Raw genomic sequence first — 20,835 nt, forward strand, 5'->3', positions numbered from 1 at the left:
AACATTAGGATATTCATTAACAACAGGAACATCATCTACCGTTTTCTTTTCTTCTTTTTAGATATCGATTGTGTAAGCTAGATAGAGAGAACACCCCTTTTCTATGAATTTACGAGCTTTTAGGAAAGATATTATTTTTAAGTTTCTTTATTCACTGTAGACATAAATACGGTTCTCCCCTTCAATGGGAATGCATACTATCTTTTCATAGCACAAGAGTTCTGCATGGTTCTTTGACAACCAATCCATGCCGAGAATAATATCAAAGTTGGGCAAGGAGATAGGAATCCGGTTAGCAAGAAAATTATAGCATTCAATTTCTACTACACAATCTCTATAGATTTTATCAGCAAGTAATGATATACTTCCCGCAGTATCTATGTGAAATGATTAAGCAAGTGCATAGCAAGAAATTTGAAAGGAGTACGCAAATTCCTCAGTCACAAAAGAATCTGAGGCACCAGAATCAAATAGGATGTGAGCAGGTCTAGAGTTGACAAGAAATGTACCCGTCACAACATATGGTTCCTCACGTGCCTCCTCTATGGTAATCGAAATGCACGGCCCTTAGCTTTTGGAACCTCCTCCTTTTTAGTTGGAGTACTCTTTGATTGTTGAACAAGAGCTTGACGTCTCGCTGGTTTTTGAACAAAAGCTTGACTCCCCATCACCTGACTAGCAAGAGTAGGACAGAAGTGCCTTCTGTGGCCAGTAATACCACAAGAAAAACATGTAACATTATTCATTAGACAAAGGGCTTCTTGTGGCCTATTTCTCCACATCCAAAGCAGACCACTAATCCTTTTTCTAGTTTGTATTCACCTGGATGATTCTTTCCATAATTTTGACATGACGGTGATTGAAGAGAAAAAGATTGTGACCTACCACGGCCACGAGAGGCATTATGAGATTGAACTTTCTTGCTAGGTTCTGTTCGAATGGGTTGAGCTGGTGGAATAGAGGAAACTGGAATAGTTCGATCGATACGTGGATGCTTTGATACAGAAAGAGTGGCACCATGTATCTCCAAGTCATGCTCGCGTTTTCGAGCATACTCAACCGCTTTATCAAATGATAGAACATCCCAATTACTCACGAAATCGTGAATTTCATATCATAATCCTTCCATGAATAACTGATTTATCATCTTTAGCTGGAATATACTTTGTAGCAAATCATGCTTTTTAATTGAATTGTGTTTCATATTCATTCACGGTTATTCCTCCTTACTTAAGTTCAAGGAATTCCTTCTCCAATCTTCTTCTCATATCTATAGGACAATACTTTTCTAGTAAGCAAGTTTTAAACATTCCCCAAGATAAATTCTCCTGATTATACTTTTTAAGAGCTTCAAATGTTGCTTCCCACCAAACCAAGGCTTCTTCGGTGAACATTGCGAAGGCATAATTAACTTTGTCTTCATTTATCACATGAGAGATACGAAATACTTTTCCGTATTCTATTAATGGCAACTGAAAAAATTTGTAGCACCACTACTCTTGAAATCTTTGAATGAGGGACGTTTCACCTCTCCTTTTGAAGATTCTCCAGTGGCTTTCTCTTTACCTTTATCATTATCCTCCTGGTGTTCTTCGAGAGCCTGTCGAATAATATCAGTAAGTTTACCCAAGAGTCGCTCCTCTCGAGGGGATAATGGATAATTTACTTCACCAAGTTTAGGATCTCCACCTACTTCTGGTGTATGGCTACCTTCCTGTTCAGCCATTCTTCTAAAAATTTGGAGCAACATAGTATTTTAGAATATTAGGATATATTATTACCTAATACTTTTAATTAAATATTTCCTATGGTTTGTATCCATATATTCCCAATGAATCTGTTTATGTATTGAACTTCCAATGGTTTACTTCTAAATACCAATCCAAAATATTTAGTTCACTTAAACTATTGCTCTGATATGATGATTGAAAGATACTCCATTCTTTCTAAAACTACATCGTATTTCTGAAAGACCCAAACTTTCATACTTCACAATATTGTTACTCCAAAACATGCTACATGCATCTTCATAAAATAATAGTTTACATTGATAGCTTATTTACATAGACTGGATACAAACCTGCTATTTAGATTTATGCAAAGTTTTACACATATTGCATACTTTCCCAGGAATACAATACAAAGGTTATAATATTATCTATTCTATATCTTCTACCAGTAAAAAACTATATGGGATGATTATCACCTACAATAGTTTAAACATTTAGAGGGATAAGCGAGTGAAGCTTAATGAGTTCAATAACAGTTACAATCTAACATTATCCCATATACATATCAATATGACAGAAGCAAAGAGGGACAATGAACAAGAAAGGCAAATGAGTATCATATGACAGGCTTTCCATATCAACGAATAATCAAATTCAAAGATTCGTAATCAATAAGACATAACAATTTCAATACTTGACATAAATCAATAAGACTTCAGTCCAAGTGGTGTAGAAAATATAATTTCAGAATTTCATTTTGCTAGAATACACAGGCTTTCAGCCATGTCTTTGTATTCTGCTAACGCCAAAGTGATGCTTATGTCTTACACTTAATGGCCAAAGGCTACACATCGGTACCTAAGTGTTGCTTATGTCATATACTTTGTGGCCTAAGGTATAGCTCATTGCCATAATAACATGGGAAAGCACATTGAACATATAACACATAATGTGCAATTGTCCCTATATTTAAACACACCGTGAATTAATTGGGGGTTAAAATAATAACGTGTGTAGCACTTCGTTATAATAGATAGCTTTCTTTGCTGAAAACCAGGAGCTTTACTGAAAATCGAGCCCTACGAGTGTTGAGCTTCAAAACGAAAAGATAAATTTATCGAGCTCTTCGGGTACTTCAGGATGTGTTTCAGGTGTTAGGAATGATCTCGGGGCTTTGGGGGAAGTTGAAATAGTTAAAAATTGGATTTAGGGGTAAAAAATGTGAAATTTCCAAAATTACTCGAGAGGTCTCGTACCTCCCTTTATTTAAGGAAGGCTTTGAACCAAAGGGGGCATGTGGCTCACATGTGAGGGTGTAAGGTGGCTCGGTTCGCAGGCGAACACGGAGAAGGTAGGTGGCGCGCTCAGATTGGGCGGCTTCTTCCGATGCGAGATTCATCGACACGCGTCAGACACGCATCGACAGCCGGCTTTCGCATACGGGCTCCCTTTTTGATGTTCTTTATATGAACGCGTAGGCGGGAATATACTCTACAACTTTCTTTCGGCTAATTTTGAATTTATTTTTAATATTATTATTTTTAATAGATCGGGACAGGGAAATCCGTTAAAAACCCATAACTTCTTCATCCGACGTCCGTTTTCATCTTTCTTTTTACTGTTGTACTACTATTGACGAGACCTTCGATTCTCGTTTAGGTTGCGTCAGTTAAAAATCACTTAATTTTTATTTCGAGTTTTTAGTTGTCTACTACTATTCTGAAACTTAGAAAAATCATAATTTCCTCATACAAAGTCAGATTTGGACGTTCTTTTTATGAAAAATTCTTGGTTTAACGAATACTACGACTTTCATTTAGATCACAACGGCTAAAAAGTAGTTTATCAAAAACTTACTTTTTACGTCATGCGGCGTCGTATCGGTTCTGTCGCGAAACTTCAAATAGTCATAACTTCTTCGTTATAACTTGGATTTCGATGAGGTTTTCACCTAAATGTTTCTAACGAGATTCTTTAGAACTTTAAATAATAAAATTTTACTTATTTCAAATTTTTATTTTCATTAAATTTCAATATTTGACATTAGATTGGAATCTCATAAAACTTCCAATATTTTCCGAGTGATTCTAAACATAGTTTTACTTTATTTCTAGTAAAAACTATCTTTTAGAGCTCAATACTCAAAATCACATAATATTCTATAATATTTTTCATTACAAAACACGATTTCAAAACGTGTATGTTACATATTAGAACTTATAATATATTAACAAATCATAAATAACCTCTTCTCAATTGTCCATCCTTCATATTGTTCCGGTGCCATGCAACCTAAATGGACCATTCTACTATCGGGTCAAGTACATACCAGTTATTATTTATGGACTTAGACACTAATCCATCAGTCTCCCATTTAGATAAGTCTAATAACTATTATTGCAATACGACTCCTCATCCAACTAGCAATCGTAGCTCTTGAAAGTCGTTGTTGAACTCTGACCTAGTCATTGACGACTCCATTAGATAAGGGATCATATATTCCTTTGTTCTAGAAATCATATGAACTGAGACATGGATTTTAATTATTCTCTCTGTCCATCTGTTGTTTCCCGATTTCCAATTTATGACGACCGACTAATTGAACAAATCAAATCAGTCCAGGCTTAGCCGAGCATTTAGGGGTGTCATCACTAAATCATCGAGGGGCCCTTAGATATCACTTTTATCCCTCTAAGGGTAAAAGGAACGGATAAACTTTGACTCATATGATTTCTCTATCTATTCATCAAATCACACACAATAATATGTTTTATAACACCGAGTTACCGGTGCATTTTCATATTATCAATGTGCAACCGACTTGTAGACTGCAACTTATATCTCTCAGTTTCAAGAATATAAGATATTATCGTCTCATGATAAAATCCATGAAGTGATTCAAATGAGTGTGGGTTGAATCCAATACTCGAATCTTATTCCAGGAGTACTCATGAACACTGCAACTATGTATAAAAGCCTTTAGACAAACTACAGACCCATTCATGAAAGTCTTGCCTCAATACCTACTTCCAAATTATGATCGATTGTGGATGGTTTGAATAACCTAATTATTTGGGAGGTTAAAACATGTAAAGTGAAACACAATAATAATCGAATCCAATATGGTCTCAGAACTTATGAATATAAATAAAACACCTTTTTTTTAATCACCATATTGATTACACATTATTCATTTTATAATGTTTCGAATAATCAACTTAATACTTGAATTAAAACAATAGTTATGCCATGCTCCAAGCATGCATAATATGTTTTCTATGGTCATTTCATTGTGAAATAGATCAACTGAAAATTTTCCAATTATGCTCATTTCACAACTCCAAATCCTTATTGTAGGTGTAAGAATTCCAAATTCTTGTAACTACTAGAATGTGTTAGATTCTACATTATCATGCAATGATTATTTGTAATGTCTAGGTATCAAAAGTCATAGAGACTTGACCAAGGATATTACAAAACTTTCCACTGGAAATTGTTAGAAGGCAATTCCAAGGAAGTGAAGTCTTAAATTCAAAGTACATTCCTTTGAACAACCTTCTTGCATCTAACTTTCCTCATCTATTCTTAATATCCAACTCCTGATATGGAAACATTCCATATTTGCCATATAACAACTCATTATAAATAGATGTCTATTTGTAATAATGTCAATATGGTCCATCCATTTCTATACTTCCAAATTGTCCTTAAGTAACCAATCCTTGGTAAAACTAAGATTGTCCTTAATACTTGTTTAACCACTTTTAGTCATATCCGGTTCTATTCCTTTTTCCCTTTTAATTCCCTAGGCATTTGGAAAATTAGAACACGAGAATATTATAGCATATGCAATCGATCCTATACCCAAAGCATATGTGATGCGATTCATAATGTCTAACATAAAGACATGATACTTGATTAGTCTTTTGCTATATCTTTTTCTATTTTCCATTTTCTCACAATTCAAATTATGAAAAGGGATGTCGTAATCATAATTAAATTTTGAGAATGCAATTAACATTTCCATATAGAATTTCCTTAGACCAAGTCTTTTAAACATAACATTCATATATGTCCTTGACTAAATTTGATTAAAACTCAATCTAAGCTTATAGAATTGAAATGAAGTATAAATTCCTCTCCCTTAATTATAGCAAAACAACTTTTCAAACCTTGCAACTTTGCGAATTGAAACTTTTGTTTTCTATAATTAACATTGCTAACTCACAACACTTACCATAATTGATTTATGCTCCCACTAGCATAATAATTATTACCTTATTAACATAGCGCTTATGCTCCTGCTAGCTTTGACATGTACCTAGAAATCAGCTGAACTTCTAAAAATCAATACTTATTGACTTTCATTACCAAAGTTCAGATTTCTGATGTGAGATGCTTCGATAAGACTTTATCTAGTCTTCTCAAAATCATACACCTTTTCCGTAGATAGCTCACATGTTTGTATTAACAATTTAAGAACTTACAGCAATAAGTCTCAAATGTTTAGACCTTTTTTTCCATTTCTCACAATTCGAATTATGAAAAGGGATGTCGTAATCATAATCAAATTTGAGAATGCAAATATCACAACTGATATCTCCTTAAAATCTACATAGTGAAAGCGTTTCCTCATAATCATTTTCATGAAGTGGAGAGAAACATTATGACACTTAGATTTTTATGGTGTATGTGTTTCTATCCATGTGAATTTGTCATAACCATAATCACAAGACAAGGTTAGTGACAAATCCAAACTCATCTGGACTAAACTTGTTTAATCTTAATTTCTTTCCACCTGGAAGCATACGGGCCTACCATTGCTTCCTAGGTTGATATGAAAACATTTGAGAACTCATAGAACTCACATGCATAGTCAACTTTAACTGGAATGGGCACAAAATCAATAAAATGTCAACACGATAAGTTTCAAACCTCAAGTTGTGTGCTAGTGTTTAAAAGGTTAACTATTGATTACTTCTTGAAACTTTCAAGATCTTTAAGACTCTCACTGACCTCTTGACATATAAGACTCTCTTGTCAAGAATCATTCCTTGACAAACAAATATTCAAGAGTTAGTGCGGGTTCTTATTAAGACAAACACTTCACACAATTGGTCTTAGTTGGTATTTGTCTTATCCAAGACATCACAACTTACCAATTTCAAATGTACAAGAGTAAGAAACATTTTACCACATTTGATGAGTGTTATAAACCTTCCTAAGATTATGCCACTCAAGGCACAATCTTGGAGTATGACTCTAAGGCTTGATTTTCGAACGAATATGACTCATCTTTCTTGATTTAACCATTTCAACAATTCATGATTCCTCTTCTTAGCCATATGAATGCACTAGGATGTCCTTAGAGGATCAATTGTGATATGGTTTTCCATAATCATTAAGATGATCATAAGACACGATACTAAAGTACTCTCCCATCTTTTCAGATATGAGAAACTTTTATCTTTCTTCCTAATTTGATTCTTTTTATTCATCTTTCCGTACATTGAAACTTTTCCAATATTTCATTATTATACTTAAACTTGTAAGCATAACCATATTTACTAAACTTTAGTAAATCATGACGAATAGTCTTATCGAACTTTGTGGTGGACCTGACCAGCGCACAACCAAGTGTACCTGGTCCGCTAGTCCTTTCACTTAACTCACATATACATGTGAACAACGAATTAGTCTTAACTTTCCAAATATAAAAATCTACATTCATCATACAATACAGGTTTCATGATTCCAAGTTTCTGTCCAATTGAAACTTGGTTGATGAGAATCTTTCCATATTGGGTAAATTTTGACACTACCACAAATGAAAGAATCAGAATCCATTTTTCCAATATTGCTAAAAACATACGAACATCAATCTTTCACATATGCCATTGTAAGGAGATATAAGATAAGATAAAATCAACACAAATTTATTTATTTATAGAATGCGGAAAAAAGTTTTCCTTACAATGCAATTGCAAATGATAACTATGTTATTACAAATTTCTAAGCAATCTATCATAACTTTTAAGTAGCAACTCAAAAATCCAATCATCGAACCATGCGATTGAAATCCATTTTCGCGACCAGATTCGGCATACTCTTCCTGATGCATGATCCTACAAAACATCAAAATGCAACCTTGTCACATCATGTATTAAGAATCAACAATTAGGAACTTAACTGAGTTAGATAGTAATCTTACATGAAGCAAAGTCAATCTTTTTGACTTTACCATCCTTGTGGTCGTTCAGGTAGATACAGCAGCTTCACAACTAATGCTCTTTTCTTGGCAATAGAAACATATGGACTCTTTAGGAATGGTACATGGGACTATCTCAGACTTAGCCTTTCTGTTTACCATTTGGTTAATCGGGTTGACTATGACCGATCCCTTTCCATTGGGAAGATAAATCTTTTCTGTACTTCCAATGTTACCATTGTCAATACCCATGGAAGTTTGAGAAGTAGATCTTCCAATCAAATTTGATTTTCCAATGCACCAAATCATTTTTGATTCAGCAGCAGCAAGCAAATAGGTAAGATCAAAAAGGGTCATGTCGTGGTCTATTACATAGTAGTCCTTAATGAACTCACTATATAACTTAGGAAGTGTCTAAAGAACCCAATCAACAGTCAACTTCCTCAAGGCAATGACACCCAATACTCTAAGCCTATCAATATGTGACTTCATCTCCAAGATGTAGTACACACAAACCTTCCATCTTTATGTTTCATTGCAAGTAGGGCTTGAGTGACCTTGAACTTTACAAGTCTTCGAACTTGTGGGTCAGGGAGAATAATTATAGGAGGAGGAGGAAGTGAAGTATGATATTATGAAATATCATCTTCATGTGGAAAGCTTTTTCCAAAAGATTTGGGAAGACCATAGTTGTCTGAACTAGACATCTACATGTGAGAAATTCAAGTTAGTTGATTTAAGTCCTTAATATTACACCCAAATGAAATATTAAGGCTAGGACCCAACAAAATATTCTACAATTTGGATGAGGAATTGTGTAATCCAATTGTAGAATATTTGAAGGTAGGTAAATGATGATTTACCAATTTTCACCATGAAAAATGAAATTAAGTTTTAAATGGATTGAAACTCTGAGATCCTTTAAGATTCATTAAACTTTACAATGACATGTTTAAATCTCGACTGTGCCCTTCAAGTTTGTGACTGGGATGCTGATGATCACAAACAAGGTGTGAATAACCATGCAAATTAACTTGGTAGACCCAATGATACAACCACATAATTAATGTGTCGGTTAACCACACACGCTTCATTGTTTATGATTAACATCAAGCTACCCTTTGCCATGTACTGTCAGTCCTAGATTAGTGTGTCGGTTAACCACACACACTCCACTAACGACCTAACAAGGTGCAAAGTGCAATTTCATGGGATAGAACCATATTCACATTTTCCTAAAGTAACTAAGATTGGGAATTTAATAAAAGTTTAGTTACTTTATAATTATCATTATACTTTTAATGAAAATTAATGTCTTGTCAAACCCATTCGGCTAACGACCCTCCACCAGTCAAGGAAGCGGTGGGTGAGAGTGGACACCCATTAAATTGTCATTTTATAGGCAGTAACCTTATACCCCCCTTATATACCAACTTTGTGAATGACGCCTACTAATGGTAAGACTGACTTATATCTTATATATATATATATATATATATATATATATATATATATATATATATATATCACTCAACCTACAATAATATAATAATGTATAAGGGTTGAATTTTAACTCTTAAAACTCTAGGGTTTGGAACAAAAGTATTCAAAAGGGAAACTTTACAGATTCCAAAACTTGAGGGCAAGTTTTGAAACTTGTCAAAACTATTGGTTTCCATAACTTATGAGTTTAATATAGATTTTATGAAAAAAAAACGCATGACATACATAACTTGAGGACAAGTTATGGAGCTCATAAAAACATTTATGAAAGACCTTTCAAGTTCCATAACTTGAGGACAAGTTATGGAAGACTTAAAACCATTTTATGATGACATTTAAAAAGGAGACTTTTCACTTCCATAACTTGAGGAATAGTTATGGATTTCATCAAAACATTTAGATCAAAAAATTCTAACTAACAAAATTAAACAATTTGTCAATGATCTAATTAAACTCATTAGTCAAGATAATTCATATCAAACAAGTTTCAAGAAATTAGCCTAATCATATAAACTAATACAAATCATTAAACTTTGACAATTATCTTTGGATTGGATGAGAATCATCATTACCATATCAACAAAATCAGATTTTATGAACTAAAACATTTTGTGGTAATGATTCTAATCCAAAACAGGCCAAAAAACTCGAAAATCTATTGTCTGGACTGCCAACTCGTCGAGCACCTTACTGTACTCGACGAGTCCAAGATAAAAAAGCATCCTACTCGGTGAGTCACCCAGTAGACTTGGTGAGTTTACTGGGTAGAAGGCAAATAATTTGATTTTTTTCACTTTGAAAACCAATATAACATCAAGTACAATAGAAAACAACCCTAGGCTCTGATACCACTAATGGGGTTTGGTAAACTACAACATCCTATAGTACACATACAACCCTAAATGCTTAGGATCTATGTTTTCTCTATTATACAAGCAATATTGTTTCCAAAACATTAAGCCTACACTAGTATGCAATTGACATAAACAATATAGAAATGAGTTATAGCATTACCTCTTTGTTGTAGCTTGTAGTTTTGGCCTTTAACAACTTAGTGCCCCAAGTGTTGCACCTCAAATGGAATCAAACAACACCACCAAGAATGGAGGAACTTGAGAGGAGTTTACTTGCACTCACAAAATTGTCTAGCACTCTTGTGTATCACTTAAGTGCCAATTTTGGTAGCCATGAGGTTTCTTATATAGTGTGACACAACTAGGGTTACACCATCTAAACCCTAATGTCCATGACTTTCCACATTTCTTAGGCTCCATGGGATTTAACCTCCATGGAGTATCCATGGGTCGCCACATGGGTTTAGCCCAACATAAAGAACTATGGATCATAAGCCCACTTTATAAGAATGAATGATTTACACACTCAATCCTCATATATTTAATTAGTCTATTTTGATCACAAAATTAACTCCAAATTAATTCTTGATCAATACTAATTAAATAATATGATTTCATATTAATATATTAGAACTTGTAATATATTAATAAATCATAAATAACCTCTAATCAATTGTCCATCCTTAATATTGTGTAATGGTTATGGACTTAGATATTAATCCAAAATATATGTGTAATGTTCCCCGGATTCTTTCTATACAAATTGTAATAATATAAATGAGGTATTTGAAAGTTTTATTCATGGATCTATCTCAATAGATTTAGGATATAAATTTTTGCACTCTATGCTTTCCAGTATAAAATATATACACTAAGACGATCATTTAAAGTTCGTTGGATCTATTTTCCCCGCAACATATTACCTGTACTATAAACTAATATGACCTTAAATAAGTGACCCAATACTTTTTCGTTGGCTTGGCGATGATGGGGAAGGTGTATGTGTTTGATCAGGTGTGGTTATCCGATAGTTTAACCACTTGAAATGAATCAATGTTATTATATGATGTAGCTTGTGATCTCCATTTACAATTTTTCGGATAGCAAACAAATTCAAATTTGTCTTTCGTAGATAAGCTCACTCTAATTTAAAATCCCTTAGTAACACATTTGAATCCTAAATTAAGCTTAACTTCTTATTTACTTTCAAAGGGTTGATAGAGCTTCACATAAGAAGTATAATTATGGATTGTAGAACTGTTACCTTTTTGGTGAGCTAATTTGGGCAATGGTAAAGGTTCAAGCATCCCCTAATGAGTGGTTTTTGCTTGTTTAGAATTAAAAAAATAAGAAGGATACTTTTCCTCTTGGGCTTTTTGGGCTTTTAGGGGATTAGCTTCCTCCTCTTCATGTTCAATATCATCCCTATGAAATTCAGTGAAACACTTAAATTGTTTTGTTGGCTCTCCGTGTGGAATTATATTACTATCATCAACCAACATCATTAGTTTTGCATGATCATTTGTAGATTCATTAAAATCAAATGCTAGAGAAGCATCATCAACAACCTTACCTTTATACCTAAAACTACCCTATCTACATGCCTATTGTAATAAGGAACATGATTGAATGTCATAAGTAATAAATTAGAAATTTGGTTACTTCCAGCATCGGAATACTAATTAACACCCGGACAATTTTCCTCGGGAAATTATTGAACACCACTTTCCTTAACATTATTAACAACAAACAATTATACTATTCTAGGAGGCATACTACTAACAAAACTACGAATATATTTGACCTCACTATCGTCAATATTCTGCATAATTATATTTCATCCTGGATATTGAAAATATAGACATATTTTATTAGTGTGTAACCTAAACTTAGAAGCAACCAACGTGATTAACCCAAAGAAGTTGGCATCATTGCTTATATCTACACCAAAGCATGTGTAATCTGAAGAAATATACTATATATATATATATATATATATATATATATATATATATATATATATATATATATATATATAACATCCATCTTTTATAACCTTCAAAATTTACCATGTTTGTACAATTATTGTGAAAACTGATCGTAGTAAACTATGGTTTTTACAAAATCCTTTCATTATTTTATCGGAGTTTATAAATGTTAGGTGTTACAACAATAATATTAAAAACTATAGTAAAATAGAATGGATCAAACTACCCAAAGACTTCACTAAGTCTTATATAATCCTTCGCTACCAACATCTCTCTAAGATTTACTCTAATACCTAAGTACATAACACATTTAAAAATAACATGTAAGTCTAAAAAGACTTGTGAGCTACATGAGTTTTAACCCAAAATACAATAAAAATATGTTTTCAATATAAAAATTAAAACATTTTGGCATCCCTTTAACATTCAAATATGTCATAATCGATAGATGCAGGGAAATTTACACCCCAAAATATAAGCTTGCAGATAATATTATGCACATTGAAACTCTATATCCCAAAACATAACCTTGCAGATAAGACTACACACATGTGACTCTGTATACCAAAATGTATCCTTGCAAATAAGATTACACACATTGGGACTCTATATCACAAAACATAAACTTAGACATCTACGGAATTAATAGCCCTAGTTATTCCTTAATCAAATCCTTGTTATCCATGGGAATACAAATTATCCCGAAGCTAATGAGGAATCAGTACCTCCTTTCATATGTCCTGTTACTAGGATCTATAAGTTGGGTTTCTCTATAAGAATTAGTGGCTATAACCGATCACTAGGTGACATGTGAATGTAACATGTCACTAGGTTCTATAACACAAATGCATTCACTGATAACTATTACTTACGAGAAATACAATCTTGATAAATATTATGTATCTCAATCTATGATCTCTAACACTCACTTTGGAGTATATTACACCACTATCATATATATAATGCATTCTAATATGCATTCACTTATAGCTAATAAGCTCATTCAAAATTCTACATATAATAACATCGACTATTCTAATAGTTGATATCAGCCATATAACATGCTAAAACGTTTACAACAGAACTAGTAGTAATGCCCTGTACCAAATAAACAAAATGTTTGTTAAAGTTTTCAAATTAAACTACTAGCAATACCCCTTTTAATCTCAACTTAAGAATATAATCATTTAAGCGATAAAACACTTAAAATCAAACATTTATAAATAGAAAACTCATTTGCTATTAAATCATAAACATCCACATGCACTCACCTGACTAGTTAGTGAAAACTAATTTCTGATTTGGCTTCTAGTTGGTGATGTCCAACGACTCAACCATTTGCCCAAACATGTTTGGACAATATACAAAGTTTCTCGGGGCTTGTCCTAATTTATTAGGAGTTAACCTTAGTAACCCTTTGTCACAAGGCTATATAAACTCCATATCACAACTTCTAAACGACCTAAGCCTATAAGTTGTTAGCTTAATCTCATATATATATATATATATATATATATATATATATATATATATATATACACATATATATATATATATATATATATATATATATATATATATATATATATATATATATATATAAGTGATGCATAAATAGACCTAATCGGCCGATTAATCGGTGATCAATCACTAATCAAACATCCACCGATGAGATTTATTGTTAATCAGTCACTATAATCGGGATTGATCAATGCAGGTCAAAGTCGGAATTAATCGGACCTAATCGGGTTTTGTCAATGCAGGTCAAAGTCAGACCTAATCGGGCCTAATCAGACCTAATCGTTAATTAATCGCTTATTTTGGAGGATTAAAGTTACATTTATAAATTCTTGAATAATTTTCTTAATAATTACTGGTCCCTGATTAATCTCCCTATTAATTTCCGCCTAGCCGATTAATCCTTAATCACTAGTCCACCGATTAACGGCCGATTAGCGATTTTTGCGACAATGATATATATATATATATATATATATATATATATATATATATATATATATATATATATATATATATATATATATATATATATATATATATATATATATATAGACACACACATACTAGGGTTTACAACCCTAGTCATCCAAATCAAGAACCCTATAACATAACTCATCTGCCAATATTACCATTGAGTTAATAATAGCACCATATCATGAACTCCTGTAATTACATCGGGTTCTAACAAGCCTACACATTTAATGCCACATAAACATAATTACGTACTACCAGGTCTAGATGATACCTTATCTCGCTCAACGATCGTACCCGCATAAACTGGCCTCAAGATCTCTATCTCTAAGCCGTAGCCACCCCTCACCAATTCTAGTTTCAATTCCTGAAAAGAACCCATCGGAGTATCCATTTAACACACTATATACTGGCTGTTCCTCGCAAATTTATGTTACGACATAATCTTAGTTGCGTCGAATGAGATTTGATTTACGATACTAGCTATGTAGCTTGGTCTTCTACCACGTGTTACATCTTGTTGATATGTATCTCTTGACTCAAATTCATACTCGCTTCATGACATACACCCATGCTTGCATCGCGGTGTCATCTTTCCAGTTGAGTCTTTGACATTTGAACATTTGTGTCACATCCTTGCATGAACGTGTTGTGTTCCTTCTGATTTCATATTCAACCTAAAGTAAGTTGTTATTCTCAAAATAACAACATACTTTAACATTTAAATACCAAAATATAGTATAGTAAAATACTCAAACCTTTGATCATTACAATAAATCATCGATTCGTCGTCTACTAGAAATTGGCGCTCGATAAAATTCCTTATACAAATGCGTTTTTTACCACTATGGAATGACACTCCTTATCTGAAAGCTAATAAACATAATACATAACCAAATAACCCAATTTTACCACTCTGGAATGACCATACAGTCCGGAATACAGTATGTAATATGTTTTTCCATTCTGGAACATACAGGTGTTCCAGACTAGGAACCTAACAACCACCACCAACTCTGGAATGGTCATAACTACTTCAGAATACCACATTCCAGATTAAGTGGTTATTTTACAAATTAAAAAAAAATGGTTGTTTTTTCATAATACTTCAATTATATAGGTTATATTACATAATTTCCTATTAAAATATAGAAGAGACTTTAATTTGAATTTTCTTTTTCTTAACACTTAAAAATTAAAATCTTTTAAAAACTGCTAAAAAAAACAAAAAGAAAAAAGTAATACATAAGAAAAACAATCCCAATTCTCTAAAATCGTCACAAATAATACAACTTTGACTGTAAGTACAAAAATATATAATCATTGGGTTGTCTTTTTAAGTATATCCAAACATTATTACTTTGTCTAAGAAAGATTTTTCGAAATCCATTAGAAGGTGTTTGTGATTGGTTATTTAATTTAATAAATATGTTTTAATAAAAAAATTTATTAGTGTAATAACAAAAATGAATTTAGAAAAAATGTTTGGTTAGCTTTCATAATAATAAAAAAACTATAAGTTCATAAGTTGTTTTTTCTAATGTTTGGATTAATTTATATATGTAAAAAAAAAAAAAAAAAAAAAAAAAAAAAAAAAAAAAAAAAAAGCAAGTACATGTTTATGTATTTAAAACTATTTTGTATTTTTATGTCTAGCATTTCATATTGAAATATGAAGTTATAAGGTGAAAAGGTTAACTCATAGTTGTTATATTTTTATGAAAAATGATTTTTTGAGGGGGTAAAACAACTATTATCAATAATGTTTATTAGTTACTTAATCAGTATTTTTAAATTTATTGATTTTTTGAAAATCCAATAAATCAATAAGTTATTTTCAAAACTCAATCCTTAACACCTTTAATAAGATTCATTTTTTAGTTTTTATTGGTGTTAAAAAATAAATAAATAAATAACCATTTATTTTCAAAACTCAATCCCTAACACGTTTAATAAGATTCATTTTTTAGTTTTTATTGGCGTTAAAAAATAAATAAATAAATAACCATTTATTTAGATTGATAATTGTCATACTACACCTTAACACACAATTAAGGTGCCACAAAAACTTTGAATCTCAAATCTCAATCTTTTTCTTGTGGGAATAAAAGATGACAAAACAGAGTTTTTATTTATTTTCCTTAATTAAAAACAAAAAAAAATACATTAAACAACTGAGAAATAAAGGAAAGGAAAAAAAAAAAAAAGGAGTAAGAAAAAAAAAAATTTGAAATCGGAGAGTGACAAAACCATAAATATCACAGAAAACCACAAACAAAAAATGGTGGAGCAAGGCTCTCTTGTGCAGCATGCATACAATAACAACACTCCGATCAACGGGTATGTGTGGTGTTCACCGCACACCGCGGTGACAGGTCAAGACCGTGGTGTGCGATATATGGACATGCAGACCGAATTTAGTGTTTTTATTAAGAGTTTTTCAAATATTTAATGAGTCATACAAACAACTTATATACAAGGTCTTTTTGAAAAACTTTTAAATAACCCCATTTAAACACCCAAAAAAATGAATTTAAAATTAATGACACATAAATAAATTGAATTAAAAAAAAATCAACTTTAGAGTTATATATCATGAAAAACCCAACGGAAAAGCTCTGTTGTGGATGTTCTACTGATTTTCAAAAGATACATTACAATAAAAACATTCTAAAAACTTATATGCATATATGTAAATAGCACAAAAAAAAAAACAATTAGATCACAGATAAAAGACTAAATTCAGTAATCTTCATAAAATGTGCTAGGGGTCCACAAACTGTGTTTTTGTTGCACGTTGTAACCTTCGAAACCAAAAAAATCGAAAATTTGCAACAGAAGATAACTACAAATGTTGGTAGTGAAAGGTAGGGCAGCAAACGAACCAAACGAACACGAACAAGGTCTTGTTCATGTTCGTTCGTTTAAGTTAGCTGAACAACAAACGAACACGAACAGATAAACGAACGAGATTTTCTTGTTCATGTTCGTTCGTTTAACAAATTACTTTGTTCATGTTCGTTCATTTATGTTCGTGAACATGCTAAACGAACATAAACAAACAAACATAAACGAACAAAGATAAAAAAACACAATTGAACATATATGAACATAAATGAACATATAATATAGCAATATAATGAAAATTAATTGAATATAGATGAATATAAATAAACTTAAACGAACGAACATAAACGAACGTAAACAAACATCATAAACGAACGTTCACGAACATAAATGAACGAACGAGACCATTGTTCATGTTCGTTCGTTTAACTAAACGAACGATAATTTTTGTTCATGTTCGTTCATTTATTAAATAAACGAACTTCCCACCGAATAGTTCACGAACGGTTCGCCGAACGTTCAGTTCATTTACAGCCCTAGTGAAAGGTGCATCTCATTTAGAGATGTGGGCATGTCATGATGATGCTTGTTTACGTGCATCGGTTTGTTTTATAATGTATTAATCTTAATTACGAGTCTATTTTAATTCGGTGTTAGTATTTTGTTAGAATTTATTTAAATAGTTTAAGTACCTGGAAACCGAAAGATTATTTAACGTGTATATGTAGATAAGGCAAATTGTGATCGGATCTATGTTCAAAAAAAGAAAGTAAAGCAAAAGTAGCATCTGCCATTAGTGGTGTATGAGTGTATGACATATGATGCGATGGATTATGGTTATTATTGTTTATTTTTATGTTTCATTTTATTGTTTCTCATAAATTGGTTTTGACTTATGTTTTATATTATGAGGGTTAAATAGTAGAGATAATGCCATTGTATCACAATATAATTTTGTGACTTGAACAATTATGTTTTTTCTTTTTTATTTTATTAGGTTATCTATCTTTTACCGTATATATCAATTAGATCATTGTCGTTTGTTTTTAACAATTCATCTGTTAACTAGTTGTTTAAATTACACGAATGACCCTTATTGTTTAAATTTCATTCGTAATTGGTCGTTATCAGTCATGTTTTAAATCACACGACTAAAACTACCACAATTCTAAAACTCTAGGGGCCAAAATGTAACATTGAGTACATTGTAAGCATTGATCTTTTGGTCGAGTTCTTTCTTAGTTCCCTCTGATTTGAACTTGAGCTTGCTCTTGAATTTGGTTTTTTCTGTAAATTGAGTTTTCAGATTGTCGAAGCTTGAATTTACCCATCTGGTAGCTTGACTGCTCCTTTCTCCTTCTACATCGAATTATCCATCAAGGAGTACGAACTCAAATTCACGTTGGATCTCCATTGATGGGACTTTATACTTCACAGTTTCAGCGTTTACATCTGTATGATCCAACCAGAGATGTAGATTTGCATCGATAAGCCAAAAGGAGATATCATCAACAACAACCTGAAGCCTAATTGAATGGTTTTTGTTATCTAAAAGAATCCCTAGAAGCGGAGTCAAATCGATATCATAAGTAGGAAGATTAAAAGCTCCAATAGAGACAACATGCTCCCAAAACATAATATTGATTCCGCCGGTGAATATCACGGGGAAAAGAACCACTGATCCGACTAATTGACCGTCAATCGTCACCAATACTTCACGGTATGCCCCGTGAGCTCTTACGGTGGCCAAAATGGTTGGTTTCTACATACGAATTTAAAGGATTCATGTATCAGAATTCATTGTCTCCATGAAATGAAACATATAATTCAAGCACCGCTTTGTAAGTCTTCTAAGAAATTTGAAAATTGACAGTTCAGGTACATGAAACCTTCAGATTCGGTAGAACCACATCTGTTGGCTTATTATACAGATACAACAAATTTAAAACCTGACCGAACTCAACTTGGTAAAGCCAAACGACGAGATCTGAAACTGAACTCAACCTCCTTTTCGATTGTATGATCGAAGTCGAAATCAGGTAGCAACATTTCAACGGTTTGATCTTTTAAGTTCCCATAGGTCCTCCTTTTGACTGAAGATATGAAAATTTTGGAAAATTCTCTCAACTTTTCTAATTGATTTTGAAGGACCGTTGGGTAAGTTGGGATACGAAAGAATTTAGGGAAAACGATGACAATGTTACATTTTGGTCTCTAGAGTTTTAGAATTATGGTAGTTTTAATCGTGTGATTTAAAAATGGCTGATAACGACCAATTACGAAATAAATTTAAACCATAGAGACCATTCGTGTTATTTAGATAATTAGTTAACGGATAAATGGTTAAAAACTAACGATAATGACATAATTGACATGTACAGTAAAAATTAGATGACCTAATACGCAAATAATAATAATAATAATAATAATAATAATAATAATAATAATAATAATACTATATATATATATATATATATATATATATATATATATATATATATATATATATATATATATATATATATATATATATATATATATATATATATATAGGTTCAGGTTCATCTGAATCCATTCAAATTTTGTGAGACCGTGAGACCAAATCTAAAAATAAGTTAAAAATGGAAAAATCCAAAAATTCCTTTTTTTAAATATTATTTTCGGAACTTGAATTAACTAAAAAAAATAAAAATAAAATAAAAAAAATCCCGTTTTTTTTTTTTTTTGAAAAATACGTGAAATATTCTAAATAGAATATTACACTGACATATTTTAAAAAATAATTTTAAAATGCAAAATAAATGGAAAAATCTGAAAATTCTTTTTTTAAATATTATTTTCGGAACTTGAATTAAATAAAAATAATAAAAAAAATTAAAAAAAATCCTATTTTTTTTTTAAAATACGTGAAATATTCTAAATAGAATATTATATTGTACATATTCTAAAAATAATTTTAAAATGCAAAATAAATGGAAAAAACAAAAAAATCTTTTTTTAAATATTATTTTCGGAACTTGAATTAACTAAAAAATAAAAAAAATGTGTCTCACGGTTTCACAAAATTAGGCCGTCTCACATGAAACTAACCATATATATATATATATATATATATATATATATATATATATATATATATATATATATATATATATATATATATATATCTTTACTACTTATAAAAGAAATCTAACTATTTCTATAAATAGATTGAATATAATAATATTATTTTTTTAAGACGTACAAACGATTAAGCTAATATTACAAACAACCATTAATAAAATAATATTAAATTTTAAATTTGTTTTGATTCCTTATATTTCTCAGCAAAATCCTAATTTCATGGTCATTCAAAATTTAAAACCTTTTCATCCTAATACGCTTCAACAAATATCCTTTAAATGTTGCATTTGCAGCTGATTAAAATATCTCATAGCAGACGTGTGTTTGTTCTCTCCACCTTATAAACCCTGCTATAAATCTCACTGCCATGAAGTATTTCCCTTATAAACCCTAATCGTTTTTCTCCCTCTCTTAGACGAAGACAATGTGTTTTTTTTAAGAAAAAAAGTTTGAAAATATTCCAATTTCTCAAAAAAATTTACCCCAAATGCGAAACTGGGTAAAATTTTCCATTTTGCGAAGACTACAGGGATGCGAAATGAAAATTCTGCACTTTTGTCTTTTTATGACCCCATTTTGCGAAGTTGGAC

This window comes from Lactuca saligna, chromosome 4, assembly GCF_052625555.1.
Source record: "Lactuca saligna cultivar CGN05327 chromosome 4, ASM5262555v1, whole genome shotgun sequence".
NCBI classification, from domain to species: domain Eukaryota; kingdom Viridiplantae; phylum Streptophyta; class Magnoliopsida; order Asterales; family Asteraceae; genus Lactuca; species Lactuca saligna.